A 13,637-nucleotide genomic window follows, 5' to 3' on the forward strand; every position below is an offset into this window, starting at 1 on the left:
AGGGGGGCAAAGACATGTAGACAGACAGGAGTGTGGATTATGGAAATATGAATTGATTTTTTTTTTCTGTGCTGTGGTAGAATAGAAAGCTCAAAGGAGAACAGACTGCAGGCTGGCTGGCACGCCGGGGTGGTGCTGGGGAAATATGAAGTGAGAGGCGCTTGCTCCCTCTTTCTCTCTCTCTCCTCTCCTTTTCCTTTTCCCTCCTGCTCCCCCTGTTCCTCCCTCAGCCCCTGAGACTCTTGATGCCCTGGTCATCCACAGATGCCACTTGGATAGAGAAGGAGAGAGGGAGAGAGGGAGAGAGAGAGAGAGAGAGAGAGAGAGGGAGGGAAGGCAAGAGAGAGGTGGCTAAAGCATATATTTGAATCGCAAGAAGGGCTTTTTTTTGCAAATGAAGCAGACAGATGGAAATCTGTCCGTTTCCTCTCAGATCTCATCCCAAAGTTGTGGAAAAAACACAGCAGACAGAACACACACACATGCTCGCTGTCCCACACGCACACACATACAGAAAATGGTTCTGCCAGTTAATTCTAGCAAACCACAGTGTGGTGTATATAAGGCCCACTCTTCTGAGAACAGAGGATAATATGATGAACACTCAGCAAGTTCCACAAACAGACAACCATTTGAAATCTTGCAGAGACTGTGAGCAGCTCCACAGTATTTAAAAATGTTAAGTTACTCACACAGATACATACTTCTGCAAATTGCAGAACTTCCTTGGCCGGCACTACAGGCGCAAGCGTATTTTTACAGTTGACAGGCTCCAACACTACCATTTAATTTATAATGTGTTGATTATGAGTCTAATATATATGTATCTGACTTTCTGCTCAGTTTTTTTAGTTTGCTTTGGGCTGTCATGTCACTTCAAATAGAGCTAAGAACAGAAATACCTGAGGGGGTGTGACTACAAGTCTGGGAAACTAACTGTACTATTACCAATTCCCTTGCCTGCCGAGATATGTGTTGGAAGAAATCTGATTTGTTTGGTTTTTATAACTCCTTAGCAGAAATTCCTATTAACTGGGATCCAGTACGCATGCTGGAAGAAGTGTGGATTAACACTGGTATTGTCCACAGCTTTTTTGAGGATAAAGGGACACTTCATGTCAAGGATACTGGGTTTTAATAATGATGTTTTACACTTTTTTTTACACTTGGTTACACTTAATCTTCTAGAACCTCTTTCTTATCTCTTTTTCTCTCTGTTGTGCTTTTCTAGCACATTCCTTCCTTGCAGTTTACAGTTTACTTGCATATCATACACGCACATGCACTCACATGCATACACAAAGAGATAACTCAGTGTTTGCTTTCTTGGCATATCAGCATTATGCGTCATTCTAGTTCAAGCTCTTGGTGCTCCTGCTAATCTTTTCCCTATTTTTTCACTCACTGTCTCCAGTCCTGTCTTTCTTTCACCACCTTCATAATGTTCTTTATGCCAATCTTTTCTTAAATTTTGCTGTATCTCTCCATCTTCTCCCCCCCTTTGTATCTCATGCTCCCTGCTGCTTCATCAACCTTCTCCTTTCCAAACACCTCATCTCAGATTTCTCCTCAAAAGACGATGTTGCAGGAAATTGCAAATTACACACAAACCACATTTTTTTCCTTCGAGCCTGGTTGCAGCATAATATCCAGAGAGAAATAAAGGAAATATTGAATTATGAATAGATTTTACTGCAAGGCCTTCTCTCAGCTGTGAACTAAAGTTGATGTTAACTCTCTATGGCCATTCAACACATTTTAATGGGAAACCTTTGATCTTCCTGCTGCATACTGCATGGAGTTGACCATATAACATGCTGTTTTTCATTTATGCCAAGGCTACAGTAGGTGTGATTTGATCCAAAACGGAATTATCTGGGCTTTGATATGAACGTATATGTTCCTATGTATAATCAATTTGTCATATTTATTGCATTCCAGGACTTGCGTTATGAAAAATGTAGTAATACTTTACCCCTCTACATGAGCAATTTCCTTGTGACTTCCTACATTTCCTTGTAGGCCCTTTTTTATGAGCTTGTTTCATTTGGAACATGTAGGTGGTGAACACAGCATTCGCTGTAGCAAAGAAAGAGTTCCCCAGCTGAGAAAAACTGAGTCACAGACCTTATTTAAAACATCGCATGAATTAAGCTAGAGCCTAGAAAAAATAGCTCCTGCCCTTTAGTTCAGTTGTACTGCTAGTGTTTTGATTGTCAAAATATTTCCCTGTATTACTGTGTAGTGTAAACCCACCGTGATGTCACTCTTTGGTTTGGAACTACTGTTTTGATGCCTCAAGTTTGGTATGATAGCCATCACTATCTTGTTTTTTTGGAGCCAGAAGTGACCATACTTGAACGAGAGGGGGAGTCTGGGGGGGATATTCTGATTGGATCTGACTGAGAACCCGAAGACACGTCATGGAGGTTGTTACGCTGCTATGCTAACCTTGGCTAAATCTAGGACTAGCAAGGCCGTAATGTAGTGCCTCTCCCTGCTTGTTACGTTAGACGTGAAAATGTGACCGCAGCTTTCTTGACGTTGGATGTGAAGTGGAAGTGTGCTGAGTGTCTTGCCTGCAGCTTTCGCCTCATGGTTTGTCTATTCCAACTCCTACCCAAAACTCTCTGCGCAGATGCAACTCCTGATGGCTAACGAATCAAAGCCACCACTACCCAAGATGTAATGTCAGTTCTGACCCTGTTTTCTTCCACCTGAGACATTCACCCAAATTGAATCACTAAAGCTGTACCATAACACATGTCAAATCGCAAGGTAGCCATGCCCTGAAACATAACCTATCATCTTTTTTTGCTCTAAATGGGACCATAATATTCAAGATAAACATCATGCTGTATTGAATAAGACTTCAAACTAGAGATTGAGGCCATGAACTCATTAGGAAACTGTAATAAATGATGTATGAAGTAGGGTAATTTTCTCATACACTTAAATACAATCAGGCTTATTTTTTGCAACCAGTGGAGTAGCCCCCTGGCCATTAGAAAAAATGCAGGTTTAAGGCACCTCTACTTTGGCTTTGCTTTTTTATTCCCAGAAGCTCTGTCCACTGGTTGTACGTGATGTCACATTATTTGTTTTTGTCGTATTGTCATTCAAATGTTCCTGTCTTTGTACTCACTTAGTTTTAACCACTGTCAAGTTTTTTGATATGCCATGACTTCAGGCTAAACTTTACTTATTTTCTGTTCACGTAGTCCTGTACATCCATCTCTGCTCAAAAAGCTCACTGTGTCATCAGCCAGACAGGGAGAGAGGGAGGGACAGACAAAGAGAGAGAAGAAGAAGAGAGGCGGCGGGTCTCTTGAGGCTTCAACCTCGGCAACTCTGAGTGTTGCACTGACACCGTGCTCCATCAGGACAGGCTGCCTGACATGCTGTGATTGGTGGCTACAGCTCTGGACCAGGCCCTGGATGGGGGAGGCAGGATAGGGGCTCTTTGGAAGAGAGGTCGATTGGGTGGGTGAGGCAGCAGCAGTCTGAGGGATGGAGCCAGTAGATATGATTGGTGGGTTCAGCCTTAAGGGAGCTGAGTGTTGACCCTGAGGAGAGGAGGGGATAGTGGGTGAGAACGGTGGTGGAGGAGTCAAGGTGGGTGTGCAGAGGTTTGGTAGCAGGGGGCCAGACATGCTAACTTGAAAACAATGATATGTGGCCCTCAGTTGAGACCTTGTATTGCATCCAAAGGAGGGAGCAATATATGAGAGTAACAGTCATATAGGAGAAGAGGTAGATGTAAGAAAAAGGGAGGTGGAGGATGGCAATTAGATGAGTTTAAAAGGAGATTTTTGGCAAAAAAAAAAAGTTAACAGGGAAAGTTGGAAGGAGGTGAAGAAGTTGAGATTGGAGGGATAGTGAGGTAAAAAGATGAAGGCGAGGTGAGAGCTGTGTAGAATGACAAAGTGAGAAAGAAATCGAGAAAGAGTCGGGGCAGTAAAAAGAGAGTCACTTGCTTTCATAGCATGAAGGTTTTAGGAATGTAATGCTGTGATTGCAAAAACCCAAAATGTATTTTTTTTAATGTGAAGTGGACATTTCTTGGCCTCTGGGTCTAAAACCAAACATAAAATGTTGTCGTCCTTACAATTATAAAGTTGATTCCACAGTTACTGAGAAATGGACAAGATCAGATGTGAAACGTCACCATTGAGTGATATAGTAAATTAAATCCTTGACGACAAAGGTAAAGGAGGTAATGCTGGAGAGAAAAGTACAGCACCTCAGTCAGACCAGAGTGTTTTCACAAGGACAAACATGGCCACCAATCCTCCAAAATGACGGGAGTAAAGGGAGTGATGCTTTGTGGCGAGCTGTTGAGAATGAACATATTTTGTCAGCTCTTTGGGTGCCGCTACAGCCAGTTTTGTGAAGCAAGGCGCAACGTGTGGGAAACTGAGAGATAAAAAGATGGAAATTTATACCTTTATTGTGTTTGTGTGTGTGTGTGTGGGGGGGGGAGGCCTAAAAGTGTGTGTGTGTGCATGAATTTGTGTACATGTATGTGTGTGATGTCTCAGTGTGTCACACAGTCTCGTCTTTCCCCTTCACTGCACCCTGACAGCAGTGTCAAACAAGGCCTCATATGATCTGTGTATGTCTTTGAGAATATGTGTGTGTATGTGTCTGGGTTGATCGTGTTTTTATTCTTCTTTCTAACCCTTTTCACCTCAGATCCCCGGGGTGTTCCAGGGTCTTGCCTAATGGACAGTCTCGCCCCACGAAGCTGGCCTTTGGCTCGGGCACTGAGCTGGACGCCTAACTAGGGCCCTTTTGTTGCTCATGGGTCCTGATTGCGCTGACCTCTGGGCTGGCTTCCTGGGAGAAGCAGGGTGGTGGAGAGGGAAGAGGAGAGCAGGGGAAGTGTTTTTACGCCCCGCTGCTCACATCTCTCCTGCATCGCCCAGTGACTGGTGAAAAGAAAAGCGGTGCTGTGTTTTGGCGGTGGAGTAAAGAGCTGTTGGCTGCTTGTGTTTCCCAAGCTGCAAGTGGACAGTAGTTGATTCAGCTATAGATGATTTCATCCTACAAGTCCTATGAGCTAACTGCACTGCCAGTCCACTCCCAGGACAAATAGTTTCAAAAGTACAACAGTGGATTGATGGTGAATGTGTGCTAAACTAGTTTCTATCTGGTCAACAAACTCATCAGAGACGTGAACAAGCTTTTTAAATGTAAACCTTTCTATTGGCTCATGTGGCTGATCCTGAGGATTTTAGACTATTCAGCACACTGAGTTGTGTTCAAGTTTTACTGTTGTCATGTTGTGTTCCAGTAAGGTTAGGCTGATGGACAATGCCACCATCTATTGCTGATGGCTAACAATCATCTGACAGTCACCCTGTACCAGCGTCGTGTGTAGTGTGTTCCCTGAGAGTTGCTGAAAGGCAGGAATTGTTGGTGTTTGTGACATGTGGAAGAGAAAATGAAGTTGGTTGTTCTTCAAATGTTACTTGTTATTTGTGTTTCCTTAGCTTATATGACGTGTCGCCCAACCCAACGTTCCAGTCAAAGTCAGATGTTGGAATTCCCAGTTGAAATTTCTAACTTCCAACCTCCAAGCAAAGCACAGAAAAACATGTTTCTTGGGGCAAATGTACATACAATTGAACCCTCAGCAGTGCAGCCTCCTTGGATATACAGCACAAGCAAAATAGAGGAGGAAAGAGAAGCACGAGGCAACATTATGCATTTTATTTTATGGCACTTTTACACCTGAGTGTGTACATTGCTCACTGCTCTCTTAGTATGGGTTAAATGCAGAGTGAGTACCAGTTTTACTATGTTGTAAAGTGTATGATATGCGATCAAACAAAAGATTTTTCTTCTTCTTTGTCAGAGATTGTGTCACTGCTGTCTAGTTCTTTGACTGTTTTTGCACGCATGGCTGCAGTTAGGGAACAGAGACTCCAGAATAGGGAACGGGGAGTTTGTTAGTCATGTGGTAAAACATAGTTCCACCTTGTTTTGTTTCATAATGATATCTTTATTCTACACCAATTTGTCTGAGCTCCTTGTCGGGTTTAAATCCATATTTTTCTCGACGGGCTTTGGAGATATCAGCTGTAGAGATGTCTGCCTTCTCTCAACTATAATGGAACTAGATGGCGCTCAGCTGGTGGTGCTCAAAGCGCCAGAAAATTCATTTGAAAAATTCAACAACAATCTCTCTTTCCAGCAATCTAACCTGGTTACTCAAGATAATCCACAAACCTTGGTGTGCACAGTTTCATTTCGGAACTACAACCGCTAACGCTAATCGCCACGCAGAAGGAAGCATGCATCATGGAAGAGAGGCATGTAAACATTAATGACCTCCTCCTTGGCTGAGCTATAACGTTGGCTAGCTTAGTGAGGATGCACCGAAATGTACAGTATATTATATTTTTAAATGCTGCCAAATTCCCTCAGTATAATGGCATCATTCACAGAGGAAGAAAGAGTGCATCTACACTTAGAAACAGGTTGTCGCTGTCAACCAGGAAACTCATATTTACGGTATCAGATGCCAGACTTAGCCAAACCACATGCTGCTGTTGCCAACAGAGCTATCACACATATAACGATGCGGCTTAATTGGCACACATTTTTCCTTTACTGCACTCCCTGTTACATGGCACAACCAGCAGCCACCAGCCAGAGACAGAGACAGAAATAATGGCAGAACAAAAAGGGCGTTGTGTAAAGGATGGACAGAGGGAGGCAAAGTGGAAGGAGGAAGAGGAGGGTGCATCCATGACCTGACCCCCTCTGCTAGATTCCATGTACATCTGTCAATGAAACGTCCACAGCCAAATGTTTAGGAGCCAGTGTTGCACTGCTGCTCCCCTGCTGAGCTTCAGTATATACATTCTTTGTGTGTATGTGTGTGTGAGTGTGTGACGCCATGTGTTAGAGGCAGGCCCACATCAGGGTTCATACAGTCGAGCTAAGCCCAGTGGGAGCTGAAAGCTTAAAGAAGGAAATCCCCCCCCGGCTGCTTGGTACACACACACACACACACACACACACACACACACACACACACACACACACACACACACACACACAAACACACACACGCGCGGTCTCTCTCTCTATCCCTCTCCCTCTCCTCCTGGCACGTCATTAATGAAGCCCATGCTTGTATGTTTGGGGCATATGCAGCTCTCTTGGCCCAACACTACAAGTGTGTGTGTGTGTGTGTGTGTGTGTGTGTGTGTGTGTGTGTGTGTGTGTGTGTGTGTGTGTGTGTGTGTGTGTGTGTGTGTGTGTGTGTGTGTGTGTGTGTGTGTTAGGGAGTGAGACATCTCCCCCTATCACATGGTAATATATTCAGTAGAAGATCTCTGCAGAGGCATAATACTGCCGCTCTCCCCTGTCTGAGCCCATCTGTGATACGTAGAAAGGACATCAGCAGGACAGGTTATTAGCACTGGAATAATGCACAGTGTTATTGTTGACGCCACATACTTATCCTCCAAGCAATATGCCCCTTCACCCCATAACATGAATACATCCATTGTGGAAAAAGCAGGAAATAAATGAGTGCAATTCAATGGATGGCATGTATACTACCCCAGTGGAATGTTGTTGTATTGGAGGTGACTCATTAACAGCTGATAGACGGGCAATGAGTTTGGGGCTGGGCAGTGGGGGGTTAAGGGGATGTTATCCTTCTTGTTAAAACAAATGATTGAATTCATCCTACATATGCATGATAGCCTAAAGAGGAAAACAAAGAATCCAAGCAACATTTTACCTTCCCTTATTAAACTTGAGCAAGGACATCTCGGGGGGTAAATGCAATGGCTTCTGGGATGCTAATTTCCCAGTGACGTTTCCATTCAAGAGGGCGTTGTAAGGTGTTGAGGCCAGTGGAAATACACAGGAGAGCCAAACTAAGGCATTTATTTTGTCCTTGGTTTAGGCATCTGTGATGTCCTTAAGGGTCTGAAAGCGCAGATTTGAAAATGACAAATATTTTTAGCAAATAGGATTTCTTCTCAATATAGAGGTGGCACATACAGTATGAATATAAGACCACATATAACTGTCAGGTGTTGGCAAGTGCTTGAAGAGGCCAGAAGATCAATCTGCCACCTTCAACACCTCCTGGAGAAAAGCTCTGGTAACATGGGACCGTTGTTAACCAAAATAACCTCCCTTAACACAGACACTGAGCCACAGAGGGGTCACTGGGAACAGAAACTTGTGGAGGGGATTAGATAAAAAATCCAGGAAGACAAAACTCCCTCTTCCCCTATCTCCCTCTCCTATCAGCCTGGGCAGAGTGAGCAACAATGTGAAAATGTAACGCCCCCGTGTCAATTTGAAAGTGCACCTCATCGGCTCATGTGCCCCTCCACCTCTCTCCATCACCCCCCTCTGCACCTTCCCCCCTCTCAAGCAGCTCTGTTGCTTTGGTCCAGCTTTGAAGGCCGTTCTTATTACTGGCACAGAGCGCAGGTCAGAATGGCAAGCCGGCAGCATACTATTAAAGCCTAATGAAAGAAATCTCTGCAGGGTCTGCGGTCTGCAGCGGCCAGAGGAGGCTGTGCCTCTGCCCATTGTTCTTCTGCTCCTCTCCTCACTATTCTGAAGGATTTCTTATTCCTACAGAATAGTGTCTCTATCTCCGTCTCTAAATCTGGCTTCCCTGCCATCGCCCCTGTCACTGTCTTTGTCATTCATAGTCATTTTTAGTCTTTTCTTTTGTCTTGTTCTCTCTCTTAGTCATTTTTAAGTTTCACTCTATCTGCGTCTGTATCAGATTATGTTTTCACTCCTATTAATTTGTCCAGCTGCCTTAAAAAAAGATAAAGAGCTTTGGGCTCACTGTAAGTAAGACAAGACCTAAGCATCCCACGTTAGATATACTATAAAGGCAGATATTTTTAAGTTTGCCATGATATAACTATAGTATGTTCACTTTTTGTCAACGTAAGGTTCCAGTTGACCATCTTATTATCATCTAGGAATCACTCTGATATTATTGGAAGAAAATTGATTTACCAGATCAGTCAGCACCGGAGAATTTCCTTGGTATGTGTGTCTCGACAGGAAGGCCAGAGGTCAGGGTCACCTACAGAAGTCTGATCCGAGAGAGTGTGCTGCTCAAGATAGAGATATGTCTGCCTGACATTCCCACTAGCTAATAAATATCAGTTTAAGTTATCACTGAAAAATAAACATGTAGTTTTGTCATGTCTGACATGCACTCTGAAAACAAATTGACATTTTCAAAGTGTGGTTTCGATAGTTAAGCATGCCTTTCTGTGGTCAAGCAATTCTTAGATTTCACCGACTCATGCAATACTTTCAAGTTACTACCATACCTGCATTTATTTCTTGGCTTTTAAAAATAATGGTATTGCTCAGGAAGATGTAGTGGGCTGGTAGACATTATTGGAATAAGTCCCTCATATAGATTGTTTGATACGTAAAGCATTGTATTAATATGCTGTGGTCTATGATATGACAGGAGATTAATCTCTTGTGCCTTTTCCATATTTATTGGTTAATTCTATTGATTTCACAATGTATTTAAATGATAAATAGTGATAGAATGGGAGGTATGAAAATGGATACACATGATTTAGCCCTTTTAAGTTTGCCTCAGAGCTTTCTTTTCTTTAGGATTTACAATGTTAAATGTTTTCAAGAGCTCTATTAAGGCTTTAAACATTTACATATCCACAGTTTATCTCTTCTCCCTCACCCTCTTGGTTTTTTGTCTTTCTTTTTAAGACTCTATCTTCTCGTTAAGAGTATCACATCCACTAACCTTTTGGTATCTGGTGCAGTTTGGAGACACTAAAGACACAGTAAGTTGTTCAGGAAGTTTGTTGTTTACAGTGTATTTGATCACAGATTAATACCCTCCCTTTTCCAAGTGAAAGAACTGATAATAATCAGCTCATCAGTAACATGAGTCATATGTTTGTGGCTTTGGGCATTTATTAGTTTGGAACCTATTTTTAATCCACCAGTCTACCCAATCAAGGTTTCATACCATCATACATTTTTATTCTGCATTATTTATTTTTTCCCCCTCTCTCTCTAAAACCAAGGCTCAGCTGTCCTTGTGCCTTTACACATTGCAAATGAATGCATATCCATGCAAATTCTTAAAAAAGAAAGGCTGAGAATTTGAATATTTTGCTTAAAGCTGCACCCAGGTCGACCCTGCCATTCGGCATTTGAAAGCAGTGTGTCTGTTTGAATACTGAGGATCTCTCTTTGTCATGTTCGCCAGAGGGGCTGGGTGAGCGAACCAGCACCGGCAGGATGGGCAGAGATCGGCTGGGTAGCTGCACACAGACAGACTAATTGGGAAAAGGGGGAGAAAAGGGGGGCAAGAGGGGGGACGAGGGGTGTTGGTAAGGGTGAGGAAAAGGTGGGGTATGCAGGAAGGGGGGAATCCAAGATGACGACAGGGGGTTTAGGAGGGAGGTGAAAGAGGACGGAGAGTGGGGGATGGAGAGAACGAGAGAGAAGGGAAGGAAGAGAAGAGGTGATGAAGAGGGCACGAGAGCGTGCGGGAGGAAGAGGTGAAGGAAGGGTGAGTGGAGACACTGTGGTTTCCAGCGCTGATGTGTTAGTAGCCCTGCTGACTGTGTCATTATACTGTTGAAGCGCTGGCTGGATAAGCAGGGTCCCTGCCTGCTGCTACCCACTGTTGCCTTAAAACTCCATTATACTGCATGTTTGACATATATAAAAAAGATAGCTTTGCACAAGCCAGTTTTCTTGCAGTTATTAAACATATCCACAGAAGATGGTCTCTCTCAACTTTTACCTCAAAGTCTTAAAGTATACTTCTGATTCCAGCACAGCAGGCACTAGCTGGGGAATACTCTGCATAGCCTGAGCAAAAATATATAAATTAATATATATTTAAATTATTAAAATAATTTTGAAGTTAACCACCCAGCGACAGAATTCCAACATGTAGTTTCCAGTATTTTGGATCATGATAACAATCCTATACAGTTAAGAGTTTTGTAATTTGTGTAAAAAGGTGTGTGACGTTCAGCATTCCTAAAACTTTGTGGAGTGCAACTAAAGTCAATTAGAAGTTTGACAAAATATCTTAAGCGCACAATATGTAATTTTTGCCACTATGGGTCTTAAATGAAAATCAAATCAAATAACAACAAAATAAAAACAATGAAAAAAAAGATGTAGTTTGATGACGTCGTAACGTAGCGTGAACTCATGGGAGTTGTCTTCATTGTTACACAACCACAGTTACCAGTGAAAATCTAACTACGTGACTCAGGCAGAAATGTTCACAGAAGAGATAAAGGAAGTGTTATTCATGTTAATTTGAGTCTATTTGCCAACTTCCTTCCACAACGTATCATCATGATGTTTCCCTGGAAGTTATTGTGACAGCTGACCAAATGAAACACACCATTACCTGAATTAGATTACTGATTTCTCTGGGTTGGAAGATTGTTGGAAACATATGGAATAATGTAAGTACACAACTGAACAAAATACATAACCAAGGTCTATCCGTTTTTAGACATTTTAAAGCAGAAATTCTACATATCATCTTGTGGTCTTCCTCAGTGGATGGTGTTTGCTCAGTTTAGGGACTCAGAAGCATCCTGGCTTTTGTGGACCCACAATTTAGCTTAATGGTTAGTTAATTTGAACATGTGATGTCATGAGTTATCTGACACACAAACTTATAGCCTGATCACCAGTTTGAATCATGAGCTAATGTGTAATCCTCTGACCTTATAATATTTTACGCAGTGACTTTAATGATGCCTTACCCAGACACTGAATTAAAACTATTAACATGGCTGGGAAGGTTGTTACCTCATCGAAATAACAGAAATTCAGAGCTGGTTTGATTCTTCAGACCTTTGATGACTTGTGCACATGTGACACACTGCACCTGAGCTGAGCTTAGTTCACAGCTGAATCCTCATGGATCTTTTATTACCTCCTTTTCCAGCTTTAATTGATTTTTTGTTCATTTCCATCTGGTGTAAAAACTCATCTTGCAAAAACTTTACTTGAGTTAGGTAATCCATCACAGTGGAACATCTTGTCCGCATTATATTGAGTTATGTTATTTTTGTGTGGTAATGCAGTGCAGGCTTTTCAAGTCTGCAGTTACAATTGCATTACCAGGAAATAATAAATTAACTCTGACAAAAAAAATAAAAGCAGGCACAATGCGCACTGTGATGGATTATAAAGTGAAAAAACACATCCAGGATTCTAAAACAGTGTGGCATACTTTGAAAACAGCTGACAGTAATGCAAAGTACATGTGAGTTGTAGTAATGGGCTAACACATGCAAAAACACTGATACTGTCCTTTTAAAGTCTGCTTCTAATATGGGTATACCAGTGGTACATTTACAAATTTGCCTGCCACCAGCCTCCATTCCTCCTAAAACTACACCCTGTATGGAGGGCTCTGGGGGCCAGGCTGCACTGAACTGGGTTGAGTTACACCGGGTAGCTAGCTAGATTGATCTGGCTGCAGTAGCCAGGGGAATATAAAGCAGGGCAGGGGCTTAAAGTCTGAGTCCCCCCAGGGAGGAGTCCTCGCTGCATGGGGAGAGGGGCATGAACTGTGCTGCTTCTCTCTCCCTCCCTCCCTCCCTCCCTCCCTCCTTCTGCTCCGTCCATCGAATACCTTTTCCATCTCTCCTTCCTCATGACATTCACTCGTCTGTCTGTCTTTCTCTCCTCTTTTTTCCTCATGGTTTCAGCTTTTTGCTCTTTTACTCCATCCTCATTCATTCCCTCCTTGCATCCATTTGCAAGCATATGGAAAAATGAATATTGCTCATGAAGTTCACACCCAAAATGAAACACCATGGCTGATGCTGAGTTAAGCATTTAATCAGTTTATAAAAGACACTTTAAAAAAAAAAAAAAAAAAAAAAACCTGGTTAACAACATTATGTCCACTTGCTGTGATGTTAAAAGCTGTTCCCCCCTTTTTACTCATGGTGAGTGGCCAAGTGGGAGGTGCATGTATATGTGTGCTAGAAACAGTCGAGCCTATCCCACAGAGTATGATCTCTCATGTGTCAAATCCCCCCAGTACCTGCTGTATGCCTCAACTATATATAACCTAACCCACCACAATTACTTCTAAAAGAATCAGGCTAGAGCAGGAATAAAAGTGAAGTTTAGGCCTATTTTTTAAGAGTAGAAAAGCAAGATTGTCGCCCTGTGCTGCAAAGTTTGTTGCTCTTCCCTGCTGTACGGTGCTATTCTGCAGGGGTACGGTGCAAAGCTGCACAGTGCTGCTGTGTGTTGTAGTGTTGTGGTGCAGTGATAGCAGGATCGTCCGCTGGGGGAACCCAGAGTATTCTGTCTCACTGAGTGATACCCCTGTCTCCACTCACGATAAACAGCACACACACACACACACACACACACACACACACACACACACACACACACACACACACACACACACACACACACACACACACACACACACACATATACACCACTGTCTGCCAAGCTCAGCCTAGCAGCAGATTCCTCCCCACTCCTCCACCCCCTCTCGCAAAGCTGCAAATATATTAGCTGCCTCTTTTTCTTTTGTCTTGGGAAAATGGCAAGCAGGGGGAGTGTGCGTATGTTTGTGT

General features: G+C 42.8%; 1 protein-coding gene across 3 annotated transcripts in view; it reads left to right on the forward strand.

Moving 5' to 3' along the window:
* dennd1b (DENN/MADD domain containing 1B) overlaps positions 1 to 13,637 on the forward strand; it is a 111,514-nt gene that overhangs the window by 27,272 nt on the left and 70,605 nt on the right. The window lies entirely within an intron of this gene.

The sequence above is a fragment of the Pagrus major genome, chromosome 11, assembly GCF_040436345.1.
Source record: "Pagrus major chromosome 11, Pma_NU_1.0".
Lineage (NCBI taxonomy): Eukaryota > Metazoa > Chordata > Actinopteri > Spariformes > Sparidae > Pagrus > Pagrus major.